Source organism: Macaca thibetana, chromosome 2, assembly GCF_024542745.1.
Source record: "Macaca thibetana thibetana isolate TM-01 chromosome 2, ASM2454274v1, whole genome shotgun sequence".
Classification (NCBI taxonomy): Eukaryota; Metazoa; Chordata; class Mammalia; order Primates; family Cercopithecidae; genus Macaca; species Macaca thibetana.
In genome coordinates, this window is record NC_065579.1 from 122,692,236 (window position 1) to 122,708,486 (window position 16,251).

Sequence of the window (16,251 nt, forward strand, 5' to 3'; positions counted from 1 at the left end):
GGGTGCCACACATTTAAACAATCAGATCTCATGAGAGCTCACTTACTGTCATGGGTGCAAGGGGGAAATCCACCCCCATGATCCAATCAACACTAGGGATTACAAGTGGATGTGAGATTTGGGCAAGGACACAAATCCAAACCATATCAATTGGTATACAAAAAAGTTGCTTTGGTATACAAAACGACACATAATTGATGCATACAATTTGGTGAGTTTGGATATATGTATATACTCATGTTATCACCAAAATTCAGGTCATAAACATACCCATCACCTCCAAAAGCTTCCTGTGTCCCTGTGTTATTCTTTTTGTTTTTTGTTTTGTGTGTATTTATGGTAAGAACACTTACTAGAAGATCTATCCTCTTAAATGTTTAAGTACTGCATTTCTTAAAGTAATCATGAAACAGTATCAGGAAGACACAGGGATGGGGCACATTGCAGCTTCTGAGGGGAATCCTAGGTATGTGAAGTGAGGTACACATCCACCTAAACTTCACATTCTTTTCTATTTGCCTATCTTCTCTCTTCCACCTGAAAAAAGAGCAGTATGGCATGCCTGAGACATTGAGTCCCCAACCAATTTAATTAATTCACTGAAGACCACATGGTTGAATTTTCTGATCACTTAGTGGGTTTCTGTCAAATTAGATTAGCTGGCGTTCAAATGCAAAGCTTAAGGTTCTTTGGCTTGGAGTTCATTTAAAGATGTGGGTATTTGTTTATGCAGTACAAGCTTGTGTTGAAAACTCTTCTCCCTGGTGAACTCTGGACTACCTGCTATGGATCTTTCATGCCTGTTGTTAACAACACTGGGATGAGGCCATGCTTTAATTTTTACTTATGTAATGGAACTCATCCATCAAATTTTACAGAGCCTTTTTGATATGGTCAGTGCTTATTGGTGTTCAAAAAAAAAAAAAAAAAAAAAATCCCTGTTCCAAATCTGTGTTTAATTCCAAAGCAATTGCCTTTGGCTGTGTTCTACAGTCAGTACTGAATATGTTGCCTTGCAGGTGGTTTTGTTTTATTAGCGATCTCTGAGTTTAAAACAAAAATATGCTTTGTTTCTCTTCTAGATTTCAGTTAGTATTCATACTTCTGTTAACAGTGAATGTTAGATAAATGCTATCTAATAAAAATAACACAGATATTAGTTTTTGAGCTTTTATTATGTGCCATATTCTATGTTGAGCCCTTTATAATGGAGCATTTTGTGTTGAGAATTCTCTGTTCATCCTCACCAGAAACTTGTGAACATCGTTGTCCTCTTTTTATAGATGGCAAAACTGAGGTTAGAGGCGTTTGAAACTATTGAGCCAGGATTCAAAACTTTGCTTTCTTTTTCTAAACCTATACAAGGTTGATTTACATAAGTTATCATGAAGAAAGTTTGTAATAATTTCCACTTTAACCTAACATCTACTAACTGTATTAATCAGCTGTTGCTACCATACTGCTGTATAACATGTTAAACTAAAACTCAATGCCTTGAGACATTTGTTGTTTGCTTATGGGTTGGTGAGTTGTCTGAAGCTAGATCTAAGCAAGACTTGGATTTGGGCTGTAGACTGGATTCAAGTATGGGCCAAGTTTTTCCTTCTGAGGCTCAAGCTAAAGGGCAGCATCTTCCTAGGGCATAGTCTTCTCACAATCAATAACAAGAAGACAAGAGAAACATGCAATACCTCTCAAGAATGTGGACTAAAACAGGCATACTATCAATTTCACCTACCTTAAATTAGCTAAAGCAAGTCACATGGCCAAAACCAACATCAATGTGATGAGAAATATGGAAATTAGTGTGAATGCTGAGAGCAGGATAGGTATGTAAAGAACCGCAGCAGTGCTTACATCTACCATAGTCACTCTTCCTTTTCTTCTCATAGTCACTGAAATGTCATTGGATTCTGAGCATGGCATTAAAAGAACTGAAGTTTTCTACAAATTAAAACAAGATTTTATTTTTATGTCTCATTAAAGTTATAATTTCATAACATTTTTGCCATGTTAAACTTAATCATAAAGATACAGAGACTTGTATGATTAGAGACACGGGCTCAGTATAGATTGTGATTACTGTTTATAAATGATTATGGCAGTATGGATAGTAATAGCCAACCCAATTAGAGAAAGACAAATTTAAGCTTCATTTATTTTTTGAAGACATTATATTAATATATACTATATGAGAAACAGAAGCAATATGTGTACTGAAAAAGTTTATTAAAAGCTCTTTCGATGCTTTATTTGATAGAGCTGTGACTTACAATCCTTTTGTTCTAAATATAACCGCATTTTTGCAATGTGTACAACTCTTCTTAAACATTGCCAGTGTTTTTGAATATGTTGTTGCCACTTTTGTTCTTAATGTAGATTTTTGAGGAAAGAAAACATCACTAAGATATTGCAATCTTTTTTCCCCACCTGTTTGCAAACTGTAACTATGCCAGCCTCTAATCAGTGGTATGCTGGTAAACCATCTCTAAAAGAGAGGGGTGGCGGGGCTATGATTTGTACTGTTCACCAATTTGTAAGGTGTAAATATTCCCACCATGGCTGCTTTGGATTTGCCTGTAGCTTAACAATCAGCTCACAAAATTCAGCTATGAGACATCTCCCACAACCATCTTCTGATATGAATACTATTTGTTCCACTAAAGAGTTTCTTATCCTTTTTATTTTCTTCTAATTATTTTTTCATACTGCCTGAGTTTGTTCTCATACACGATCAAAACAATAAATGAGACTTAAGTGCTTCTCAAAAACCAGTATGAAAATATGGTGCTTTAAGCTTTGAAAGCAAGCCACTGTGTTTTTGATATACATGCAAATTGAGTATTCTACTGTAGAAGACAGCATGGAATCCTAAAAGATCACAACCTATCATTTGTTACATGTTCCTCATGGTATAAGAAAGGAAACTAAGGTTCTCTTTGAATTTAAATAGCCATGGTTTCAGTGGACCGAAAGGGATTTCCTTCCCTGTCTTCTGATTCCATCTGAAATAAGCTACATGAAATCCAGATAACTAACCTTTGTTGTTGCATTGGAGAATGTACTTAACAGGATATATGTCAATGCCTTCTTACTTTTTTCATGTGAATGGAATGCATTTAAATGTAGAAAGCATTTGAATGGTGGAAATAGTCTCTCCTTTGCCAAGTATTATGCATAAGAATGAGACTGGGTAAAGTTTCCTTTAAGTAGACTCAGTATCCCACTGTCCTCCTTAGCAACTGACCCCTCCTCCTAGAGTTGAGTGATGGGCACATATTCTGTGTATTTTCCTCTCCCATTTTTTTTTCCTGTGGATATTTCGTTGAACGGGAAAACTCAATCATTTCTACCTTAGGCACATTAGATCACTGGAAGGATTTCCAGGAGTAAGTACACATCCATTCTTTTCTCTAATTAATTCAAGTACTGCACATTTATAGGGTGATATGCCCTGTCTTAAATATTGGGATGGATACAAAACTAAATTTGATTTTTTTTTAAGTTACAATTTAATGAGGAAGACAGGAAATCTGACCTGTATTCACATTTCCTTAATCTCAGGAAGAAAATAAAGGGCAAATTGAGATGTGTGCTATGAATTCAGATAAAAGAAAACAGACTTACAGTAGAGACATTGAGAGTCAGGGAAGCCTTCCTGGAAGAGGTAGCATTAAATAATGGGTAAGATGTTGATGTATAAAAGTTAGGAAAGAGTGAGGTAGTTTTCCAGAATAAGAGAGTAACCACCTAATGGGTTCACCTTGCCCACAACCTAGACAGAGCCGATTTATCAAGACAGGAGAACTGCAATGGAGAAAGAGTAATTCACACAGAGCTGGCTGTGTGGGAGATCATAGTTTTATTATTACTCAACTCAGTCTCTCCGAGCATTCCAGGATTGGAGTTTTTAAGGATAATTTGGCAGTTAGGGGCTCAAGAAGTGGGGAGTACTGATTGGTTGGGTTGGAGATGGTATCAAAGGGGGTCAAAGTAAATTTTTCTTGCTGTCTTCTTTTCGTAGGTGGGATTGCAGAACTAGTTAAGCCAGACAACCTGTCTGGGTGGTGTCATCTGATGCACCCAGTGCAGGGGCTGCAAAATATCTCAAACACTGATCTTAGGTTTTTCAATAGTGATGTTATTCCCAGGAGAAATTTGGGGAGGTTCAAACTCTTGCAGCCAGAGGCTGCATGGCTCCTAAACCATAATTTCTAATTTTTTAGTTAATTCGTTAGTCGTACAAAGGCAGACTGGTCCCCAGGAAAGAAGGGTGTTTTTTTCCGGGGGGGGGGAAGGGGCTATTACCAATTTTGTTGTTTCAGAATTTTCAGAGTTCAACTATAAACTACATTCCTTCTCAAGGTTAGTTCAGCCTCTGTCCAGAAATGAACAAAGACAGCTCAAAAGTTAGAAGAAAATGGAGTTTGTTAGGTCTGATCTCTTTCACTGTCATAATTTCCTGAATTATAATTTTTGCAAAGTTGGTTTCAGGAGGAGTCACAGAAGTAAAGATTAGAGATAGAGGACCAGAGAGTATAAACAAGAAATCTCAGTTATTCAGTTTGACTGGAGTTTGATAGGGAAAACGGGGAGACGTAGAATGGAAGGTTAGCCTGAAAAGGCCCTGAGTACCAAGATGGTTTTGGAAATAGTGGCATTTTCAGTTGGTGGTTGAATGAAGGCACAATTTGAAGAATGGGATCTTGCTGAAGAAATTGCATCATCAAATGGTTACCATCTTCCCCTTAAAGCTAGTTGAGCTATGAATGGATGGAAGGCTTCCACCCTTTTGACCAATTCCGAAAGCTGGGTGACCTCCCTAGAAATGATCACTGGATCTGGCAAAAGTAAGATAAAGGGAATAAACCCGCAAAACAAATGCTACCTGTCCTCCAAAGCCTCCATAATGTATCAGCCCCATGTGAGATTCAAACCAGTTTGGAAGTAAATGTAAGAAGGTACTAGAAAACCTAAGATTTGTCATCTTGATGCAGAACAACAAAGTGGTTGTCCAGTTGGCTTTTGTTTCTCTTGTCTCATATTGCTTAAAACTGATGAGCTTCTGGAGAGTTTCTTTAATCAGTTCCGAAAGGCTGTGAACTTGTTTATTCCCATATCAGTGCAGAAGATGGAGTCGGCTAAATTTAGCTTAAACATTAAGTACCATTCAAATACTTTTTTCTCTTAACTATACAAATCCTGCAGAAAATAAGATTTTCATGTCTTAATTGTGATACCAAAAGTGTCTTTTATTCTCAGCGTGCTTGAGATAGCAAAGTAATTTTCGAGCTGAATGTGATTGTCTCAGACAGTCGTGATTCAAATATTTAATCTAAAGGGAAAATTCCCAGAGTGCCTCTCTCATCATTTCTCAGTTCTATGGAGAATAAAAGCCTCAACTTTATACGATCAGATATTATTTCCATTATTGGTATTGTGCTGTAGGCAAATATCCTTCAAGAGGCAAAGTCTACATCCCTTGTGCTTAGCGAGTTGGGCATCACAAAGGCCCAACCTGGCCTTTACAATATGAGCTGCTGCTACCTTGTAATCTGTGGAGAATTTAATAACAATAATTTTACTTTATACAGCACAGCCTTTAAGATTTAATAGTAGATTCTTCACACACACAGAGTATATTTTTCCCTTTCAAGGTCTTTTCTTATTCAAAGATCAAATTTCCTATAGGTTTAGTTGCTTTAACAAAGTGCTGTCAGGTTGCACTGTGTAGGGGTGGGTGAGGATCTATAGATTGATTACCTGGGGACTTGGATGAAAGCAACTTACTTAGCAACCCACTGGTATCATTTCAAGTTTTCTCATTATCCATTAAGAAGCAAATGTCATAGGTTAATCATCTTTTCTAAATTGCTGGCATTTTAACATATCCCAAATAATGTTACATCTCAAGCAGTTTTTCTCCAAGTATAAGTCTTCAGACCACCCACGTGTAAATCTCCTGGTGAGATTAAAAATGCAGATTTCTGAGGTACCCCCAATCTTACTGAGTCAGAATTTCTGGGGATAGGACCAGAAATTTACATTTTTAAAAAGAGGATAATATGTGATTCTTATGTACACTAAAGGTTGAGACATACTAGTCTCTGTGCTTTCAAGTTTCACTATTTAATTTTATTCTTACAAATGTTATGTATAGTAGGCCGGGCGCGGTGGCTCAAGCCTGTAATCCCAGCATTTTGGGAGGCTGAGACGGGCGGATCACAAGGTCAGGAGATCGAGACCATCCTGGCTAACATGGTGAAACCCCGTCTCTACTAAAAATACAAAAAAACTAGCCGGGCGAGGTGGCGGGCGCCTGTAGTCCCAGCTACTCGGGAGGCTGAGGCAGGAGAATGGCGTAAACCCGGGAGGCGGAGCTTGCAGTGAGCTGAGATCCGGCCACTGCACTCCAGCCTGGGCGACAGAGCGAGACTCCGTCTCAAAAAAAAAAAAAAAAAAAAAAACAAATGTTATGTATAATAGTAGTCTCTTCAGACTTGTAGGTAAAGATAATAAAGTAGAGATTGGCTTAAGTATGGGGTTCTCAAATTCCATGCTGAGGCACCCCTGGATACTACAGTGATCTTACAGAGCTTTGCAGGATATTTTAAATTTTCTAGGAAACTACAGTGATACTTGACATCTGTTGGGCAACTACGAGTTCAAAGCATTTCAGGTTCAAACTATATCTCTACTGTACTTGTTGCCACATATATTTTTTATGTTGTCATGTTTGTGTAGCCGGGTTTGTAGTAGTTGCTGTGAACAAAAGCTTGCCCCATATGAGAATCAATATAGAACAAGAAAAAAGAATGCTGCTGTCCAATCTGATTCTGACATTTTAAGAGGTGTGCAGCAATATTATTATTATTAATTTTTGAGACGGAGTTTCGATCTTGTTGCCCAGGCCAGAGTGCAATGTCACGATCTTGGCTCACTGCAACCTCCGCCTGCCGGGTTCAAGCAATTTTTCTGCCTCAGCCTCTCGAGTAGCTGGGATTACAGGCATGCACCACCACACCCAGCTAATTTTGTATTTTTCGTTGAGACAGGGTTTCTCCATGTCGATTAGGCTGGTCTCGAACTCCTGGCCTCAGGTGATCTGCTCGCCTGGGTCTCCCAAAGTGCTGAGATTACAGGCATGGGCCACATAAGACTTTATTATATTTTTATAATATTTGATATATTCACATATTATGTGACATTTTATAATATCTCAAATCATGCATATTTTTTCAAACAGACGTTAAAACATCAGAAGATAAACATCTGTTAAGGTGTTTGAACAACTTAATAAATGGAAATATTAAGTGTTTTGGGGGCCTACTGTACACAGTGAAATACTACTGGGACACTAAAGTACCACATGACCTTACTGGAGTTTGGGAACCTCTGGTATAAGTCATGACTTTGTGGAAGTAAATTATGAACCCAAGTCTACATGGCTCTAAATGCTATGTATGTTGAATGATGCTTCTTAGATCATAATCCCATCAAGGAATTCCAGAGTACAGATGTGTGTGAGGACAGGCTTGGGTGTGAAAAGCTTTTCAGGACTGCATCATTAACATAGGAGTTCATTGTTCTCATTCCTCTGACTGTCAGATTGGATTGACTATCAAGTAACCCCGATTCTAGCCCTGACTTTGCCCCCTAGCTCTACATCTTCGGCTAGGTTACTTCCTTGTGTTTTAGGGTTTTAGCTGGACTTGGCTACCTAGCAACAGAGATAAGGAAGAAGGTAGTTATAAATATCTACAGAGTCTTTAGCTGCCAGGCACTGTGCTAAGTGTTTTGTGTCATTGTTTTTATTCTCAAATATCCTTGAGTTATTTTATTAGGTTCTGTTATTATTTCTATTTAATAGATAAGCAAACTGAGAAAGAGGTGACGCTCTGTACCAGTCAAGTAGCAGCTAACACAGGTTATCCAACACTGGAAATTATGCTCTTAATCACTGACTGCAAAAGTTATAAATAAATTTATTTAAGTTCCTTTACAGTCTTCAAAATAGCTATAATTTAGGTAACAGAGTAAGGCCTTATCTCAAAAAAAAAAAAAAAAAATTCAGTGAAATCTAGTGCCTCATTCACATTTAGATCTCAGATCTCAGGAGATTGGTGTCATATGGAGTGCAATAAAATGTCCACCTTCACAGTCTACATTCTGGAAGAGATCACCATTTTGAATCAGACCAACTGTTAACCTCTGGAGACACCCTACTTCCTGCCAAATTCCCACAGATCGGTCATCAAGGCAGGAGGTCACAATGAATTGGAATGAAAGTGAGCAACCAGGTCCAGATCTAATCCTTACCTCGTTCAGGCGGAGAGGCCTAGAAGACGAAATCAGAATCAAGGACCAGTGAGTGGCTGCTGTGTATTTCTCATCTGCTTGTAGCTCTCATCCCTGCAGCCCTTCCTTCCATAACAGAATGCAATTTCCAAAGAAAACCAATGAATATAGAAATAGAGCTGCTCTTTTACACAGGAAAATCCTCTGACTTGAGGAAAATAGAAAAGGGGATTAACAGCACTCAGGGTGTAAGAAGTCAGGAGAAAACGTGAGAAATCAGCAATCCGTTGATATGAACAGTAGAGTGACATTTAAGCTGGCCAAGGAGACCCAGGAGATCATGTTCAAGCATTTCTTTAAGGCAGAGAGATACCATCTCATTCAAGTCTTTGCTGTTGCCTGGGAAGCACTTTTACAGCTAGAAATAATAATAAAAAGGCCTTTGCAAGAAGTGTTGTGTTTACAACCTGTAATGTTGGAATTTGTTTTTTAAATGAAGATTTTGGAAAACCAGAGGTATCCCATGCAGAATTTATACCATATTTTTTGAGATGGGGATAGGAAAGGGTAGATCAAAAGATATGCTGGGGATACTTGGTAATGAGATGCACATTCTCTTCTTAAGAGATAAAGATAGAAAAGATTGGCTGGAGAGAGAAGCTTGTTAACTTACATGCCTGCCTCTGCCAGCCAACTAACAGTCTGCTTAGAATTTTTCCAGAAGGAATGGCTGGCTGCTTGGCAGCTGTTCTTTTTACACTGTTCCTTGGGACCTCACTAGCTGCACATGGATCAGATTTGTCTAATCCAGAAGCCAAAATATTTAGAAGTACTAGAGGGATGGGCAGCCTACTCGGAGGGAATTAAGTTTTGTGTGTGTGTTTGTTGTTTTTGTTTGTTTTTGAAACACGGTTTTACTTTGTTACCCAGGCTGTAGTGCAGTGGCATGATCATGGCTCACTGCAGCCTCAACCTCCTAAGCTCAGGTGATCCTCCCACCTCAGCCTCTCCTGAGTAGTTGGGACTACCAGTGTGCACCACCACGCCTGGCTAATTTTTGTATTTTTGTAGAGATAGGGTTTCACCATGTTGCCCAGGCTTGTCTCGAACTCCTAGGCTCAAGCCATCCACCCACCTCAGCCTCTCAAAGTGCTGAGATTACAGGCAATCTGTGTTAATATTCAGCAGCAGATGCTGCTTATCTGGCATTCTTCTTCTCTGGGCCCCAAAATTTTGACGACCATAGTCATAAAGGTCTCTACCAGCTCAAACATTTTAAAGCAACAGTATTTGGGAGTGTTCTTTAACTCATGGCCTTTATGGTGACAACAGCATTGATTGAGAATGACTGATTGAGAATGAATCTGACCACTGCTATACACAGAACTTGCTATAGATTAATTCCTTTAAGTGCCAAAGCAGACTTCAGAGGCTTCAAGCCACAAAGTAATTTTCACAAGTTTAAATTTTCTGTCTAGAGTCGTTCCATAGTCTTCAATAATGAGATCTACCGGTGCTTCCTAACTTCTTTTTCTGATACAAGATGCCAGAAAAAAAAAATGTTTTAGCAAGCTGGGGTGTATTTTACAAGCAAATAGCAGAGGCTAGAGGACTGATAGAATCAGTATCATGACGTATAACCTAAGTGATGCAAATGCCCAAGATCCTAAGATCTTTCTATGAGGGAACTAGTTCTATACCTTATCTCAGAAGGTTCTTTGCATTGGTTCAGCCTGTTTTCTCCACTGTGATCCCATATATAGGATCTTACTTTCATCTTATGTCACCTACTCTGGGATGACCAGTTCTTGAATCATAGCCATTATTATACATCATTTTCATCTGGAATGCTCTTACTGCTTATACTTTTGCAGAAAGTATGATTTTTGCTGTTGAGTCTCTGAAAGATTTTGCTTCCCTTTAACATACTCTGCAAATACTAGTTGTCTGCTTTCCCAGTTCACAGGGATGCCTTGAATGATGCTACAATACCTCTCTCCTCTCTCTTGCTATCCTCTCCCTTGCTTTCTCATTCTGGATCTACCAAGACTGAGTATTCTCCAGGGCAAAGGCAAGAGTTTTCAATTGTGTTACTGTTTGCAGGAAACGTCACTTTCTTCTCAGCCAAGCTGGAAATGGTTCTCCTGTAGTGCAGCACCATAACACTTTCTGTATAACACTTAGCATTTCTTTAGGACAGGGCTTGGCAAACTTATTTATTTCATAATGGATCAGACAGTACATATTTTAGGTTCTGCAGGTCATATGGTTTCTGTTGCAACTGTGCAACTCTGTCATTGCAACACGAAAGCAGCCATGGGCAGTATAAAAATGAATGACCGTGGTTGTGTTCCAAAAGAACTTTACTTACAGTAACAGATATTAGACTGCATTTGGCCCATAGGGCCACTCTGATTCCAGCTCAGAAATCACTAGCTTTGCCTTTACTTTTATAAAAAGTAGAGGCAAGAGGTTACTTTTTAATCACATCATATATTCTAGCAACAGTCAACTATGATATGCCTTTTGAAAGGGTACATTTTGGGGTCTTTATTTTTATCCTTTTCTGCAACTTGTTCATGATAACATCTCCAAGCCACTTTTCTCCTATTGGGTCTTTTCTCCTATTGGATTCTTTATCTCTCTCCATTTGAAATTCTTGGCTGCAAGGGTTTCAGGTGGGGAATAGTGTGGCATTATTGAAAGGCAACCAAAATCAGAAGACTTAGTGCTAGTCCTGATGCTGCCATTTACTAATTCCCTGATGTTGATTCCTCAGAGCCTTTTCACACCTTATCTGTAAAGCAGACACTCCTCAGGGGGTTATTGGAAAGGTAAAAGTGCTACCAGCAGGAGCTTTTGACTTAGACCCTTACCTCTTGCTAGCTGTGTTATCTAGAGCAAGTTACTTAACTGCTCTATACCTCAGTGATATTGCATGTAAGATGAAATGAGACCTTGTAAAAATTAAATGACATAATGTATGTAAAGTGCTCACTGCAGAGCTTTGCACACAGTAAGTCTATACTAACTAGTATTTGCATTTTTTATGTATCATTATACTTATTTATCACTATACTTATGGACTGCTTCATAAATTCCAAGCCAGAATACACATTCAGATACAATGCCTAAACTAACCTTATCTTCTTCCGTCAAATATATTTGGCCACTTAAATAACAGAGCTTATTTCATCTTACTCATGTGCTTTCTTGAACTAGAAATTTAAGTAACAGACAACCATTGCAAGCTACCTGAGACCTATTTTTCTAATTTTGTTCCTGTAGATACATTTGAGAGGTTAGAGGAGGGAACATTTAGGCTGTAAGATCCAATTCGGGCATCCTGTTTCTCTCTGAGCTATTAATTAAATTTGACTCCTGAAACACCAATAAATTGCAAAGGGCTTCCAACTTGCTCTGGTTCTGTAATATTTCAGTCAAAGTTTCTTTATGATCCTTGTTTTCTTCCCATTCTTCTCCACCCCAGGAACATCTGAAAGCAATTTTAAAAACTCAACATGCAATGTAAGAATGAATTACTGCAATCCCTAAATAATCAAATAGATCACATTACTTCATGAAAAGTAGCATGGTTGAAAAACTGCAGTAGGAAGATCAAGGATTCATATTAAAGAGGGGGTTAGGGTGAAAGCAAAAGGAATGGCTTTTAATAATTTTAAAACATGGTTGATATAAGGTCTAGAAGCTTTTTGCTTCTAAAACAAACAGGATTTCTGATGCTAAAACCTTATTACAATGCTGATGCCAATCTGCTGCTTGTTTCCTTATAGGAGACTGATTTTTTTTTCCTCCTTTCTGGAAATTTCTCCTGAATCATTCCCTATGGATTCAGAAAATTCTGCTATTTTCTAAGGCTTTCATAAAATTTGAGATCAATTCTCCTACAGGCTCTGTTATCTTGACTATCTCTTTTTTCAAGTTTTGGGGGATTTTCGCTTGGAGTGTTTAAATCAGCATTTACCATCTTCAAATTCAAAGTCATCCGTGCCTACTTTTTTCTTTGTTTTCACAAGCAAAATGCTTTCTAATTGCTAAAAATTTGTACCAGAAATCACAGCACATAAGTCCCATTTTTCTGGACATGATATTCTCTTACGAAAAGGTGTTACAGAAATAAAGATCCCTTGGAGCGTATAGCAAAGACTAATAAAGGCCGATAAAGTCCTACCGCACCCATATAGACAAGAGGAAGAGTTAACAGTAACATATGTTTAGTTCTTCAGCATGTGTGTTTTATTTGCACTTTCAACTGGCATTTTAAAATTTCATAGGAAAAAAAGTCTAGATAAGCAAGCAGCAAATTGTATCTGTAAAGAGCCAGATAGTAAATATTTTAGGCTTTGAGGGTTACAGGTCTCTACCACAAACACTGTGGGGAGAAAGCAACTTTCTCCATTGTGGGGAGAAAGCAACCATAAACAATATGCAAATGAAAGGGGGTGTGGCTGTGTTTCAATAAAACTTTACTTGTAAAAACAGGTAGGGGTTGGGTTTGGCCATTAGGTCTTAGATTATGAACATGTGATCTAGACTATCACCTTCTCTAGTGGGGATGGGGAAGGGAGCCCAGAAGATCAGCATCTCTGGGTCCATATTCACCATAACAGCCTCGAGTCAATTAACAACTGGTCCTTTTTCACACACAAGAACTGTATGGTTTGCCACAGTCCCCACTACTCCCTATGAACTCCCAACCCAGTTTACTTGAGTCATTAGCAGTATTTATCTGGCCTCTGTACAATTTAGACTCTATAACTCTGATTTAAGGGTTGTAAACTGAACAATGCATATGTATAGTTATTGGTGTAAGTAGCAAATATTATCTTAAAAACTTTGGTGGGCCAAAGTGTGGATGACAAGACTGCAATAAGAAAGAAATTGGTACATACTCAGTGCCTCAATTGGCTTTGTTTGATGAAGCACTGCTTTAAGAGGCTGTGGATATAATCCCTGCTCTAGAAGACCTGAGAGTTTAATGTTCTGCACAAATTCAAAAAAACAAAATGTTAAGTATGTGTTATATACAATGAGAGATAAATGCTGTTCTTATTTAATTATGTTATGCCAGTATCTTATACACGCTGTTCTTATTTAAATATCTTATACCAAGTAACAGAGCAGAGCTTCTCAAAGGCTGGTCCTTGGGCTATTTGCAGTAGAATTATGATGGATGGGAGGGATACATGCTTATAATTAGATTAGAACTGCAGATACCTAGGCCTACCACAGATTTCCTGAATTAGCCATCTAGGATCTGCATTTTTTAAAAGTCCCAAGGTATTTCTTATACACTATAAAATTGCAGAACTGCTCCTATAAAACAAGGACAGGCATCGTACTTCCTGTTTGTTTATTGGATGTAATTTAAATTCCTTTTTAACAGAAAAGCAGCAGGATACATCTTCAGGACAGAGCCAATTACATGTACGAACATTTATTCCAGGCACAATTAAGCATTGATGAAGAGGTTGTTTATCTGTGTCAGAAAGAGCTCCATGCTGGGTCACCTAATAAGTAGTCATGTGACCGTGGACCAGCCACTTAACTGCTCTGGTGTCCATATTCTAATCTGAGGGCAGAAATGAGGGCATTGCTAAAAGACCAAGACCCGTGTAGCTGGGAAACTGACTTTGAAATTCTATTTAAGAATTCCTATGCTGAAACTTACGGTACTGTCATACTTTATTAGTGAGATGGAAGGAAAGTATTCCCTCCTAATAGGTGGCTTACCTGTATTCCAGTAGAGTGGGGCTTCCCAGCTTTGGATGCTCATTGGCATCATACAGGGAGCTTTTTAAATTCCTGATGTTCAGGCCATGCTCCAGATCAACTAAATCCAAATTTCTGGTGCTAGCACCCAGGCATCGGCATCGTTAAAATTCCTTGGGTGTTTCTAATGTGCCACCCAGGTAAGAACAGCAGCACTAGAGAAATGGTAGCCAAAGTTACTTAATTAAAAGAGTAACCTGGGTTGTTGAAAGTGCAAGGTTTCAGTCCCTGTCCTGGACAATCCAATTCATTGAGCCTAGGATGGGTTCTGGAAATCTGTGTTTTTGATAAGCAACCAAGATGATTGTTGGGATCAGATAAATTGCGGTAAATACCACACCAGAGAATTTTTTAGTGTATTAAGCAGATTCAGTGTAGTACAGGGGTTTTTCTTCAACCCCCCTAGGTTTGTAGTTAAATGGACACCTGTTACAAAACATAGATTAACAAGAGATAAATAAAAGTTTATTAACATGTATTTTATATATATTCATGGGGGACGCTCAGATGGAGTAGTTCTCTAAGAATGACTTTGATGTTCAGCTTATATAGCATCTTCCAAAAGGATCTATACATTTTTAGAGAGGTAACAAGACAAAGGAAAAGAACTTTGAGTCTCTAGAGGTGGCAATTTAAGGGGGAAGACAAATAACTGGAAGAGAAAGGCTAGTTATAGCAGAAAAGCTTATTAATGTGGATTCCTCTGGTATCATCTTCAGGTTGATGAGGGTGTAAAGCTGTCTTCAGTGGTCAACCTTTGTTCTCCCCAGCAGAGAGGGAGAAGTTTACCTTTGTGTTTGCAAAGCTCTGTCTTGTTTTTAGGCAAGTAGAGTGAGGTCAGAGAGCTATCCTACGTCTGCTTCATCTTAATGGTCTTCAGCTCAGCAGTCCTATTTTGGATTTCTATTTGGGGGCAGCATGTTCTATTCTTCCACACTGGAAAGCAGGACTATTAAGAGCATTAAGGAATAGAGATGTATAATAGAAATAAGAATAGACAATTATGGGAGAAACCAGGAAAGTGAGGGTCTGAAGGAGGTGGGAGATCTGAGAAAAATCACTAACCACCCTCTTAAGCACTTGTAGGTAAACAAGTAGGAGCTTGCATAGGAATATGATATCAGGGAGGAAATACAGTTTCTCCTCAAGTAATAAATTGGTAGGTGGGACAGATCCCTGTAATAAAAGACAGATTAACAAGAGAAAACAAGCAGGTTTATTAACGCATGCAGTACACATCATGCAGGGAAACCTCAGTGAAAGGTAATTGAAGGCAATGCCTTAGAACTCTAGCTCCTATAGCATCTTCAACAAAATAACAATAAATTGTAGAGAAGTGACAAGGCAAATAAAGTAGTTTTAGGCTTCCAGAGGTGAAAAACTATGGGATGGTAAATATATAGAAGTGAACTAATGGAGTAAGATTTGTTTGTAGATTCCTCTGGTGCCATATCTGAGCTGGTAAGAGTTTTCTCCAATAAAGGAGAATTTATATTCCATCTGTCTGTAGAAAAGAAGGGAGGACAGAAAGCATTCTTCCTTTATTTGCTGCTGCCTAACTGTCTTTAGCTCAACCATATTTATGTCAAAGAGACCTATTTGGCATGACGTATTCTGGTTTCTGTCAGTAGGAAGGCAGATGCCACAGTCACAGTGGGATGGCAGAAGAAAACTGACAGAAGTGCATGGAAGGCTGTTGTACCACTGTCAGTGATAGGCCTGGGGACACTGGTGATTAGAGGGTCAGAAGTTGGGAAGAAGACCTGGAAGCAAAGCAAGGGAAAGTGAGGATGACCTAGAACCCACATCTGTCAGTTACCTCCTCTACCTATGACGACCTTCACAGGATATAGGGCTGCTTTCGGAGACTTCTGTTCTGAGCAAATCTAAAACAGGATTAAAAAGCGAAGAAGCCAAATTGACCCAGTATTAAACTACCATGCCAGGAAAATGACTTTTTTGTTCCCCTAAAATTGTACCGTTTAACAAATGAGATGACTCCCTTATCTGTCCTTAAATTGTGCTCACTGGAGAAAAAAGCATACTTCACAGATTTATTGCTCTCTACTGGGCTGGAATTAAGTCATTTTATCCCCAACTCTGATTTTTCATTCAGTTGTCTCCCATCAGCTTTGTGCAATTCATCCAAGCACCAAGCAC

General features: G+C 38.6%; 2 protein-coding genes across 4 annotated transcripts in view; both read left to right on the forward strand.

Moving 5' to 3' along the window:
- Positions 1 to 16,251, forward strand: part of TAFA1 (TAFA chemokine like family member 1) — a 547,514-nt gene that overhangs the window by 333,969 nt on the left and 197,294 nt on the right. The gene's annotated exons all lie outside the window — the stretch shown is intronic.
- Positions 1 to 16,251, forward strand: part of ARL6IP5 (ADP ribosylation factor like GTPase 6 interacting protein 5) — an 808,776-nt gene that overhangs the window by 18,709 nt on the left and 773,816 nt on the right. The gene's annotated exons all lie outside the window — the stretch shown is intronic.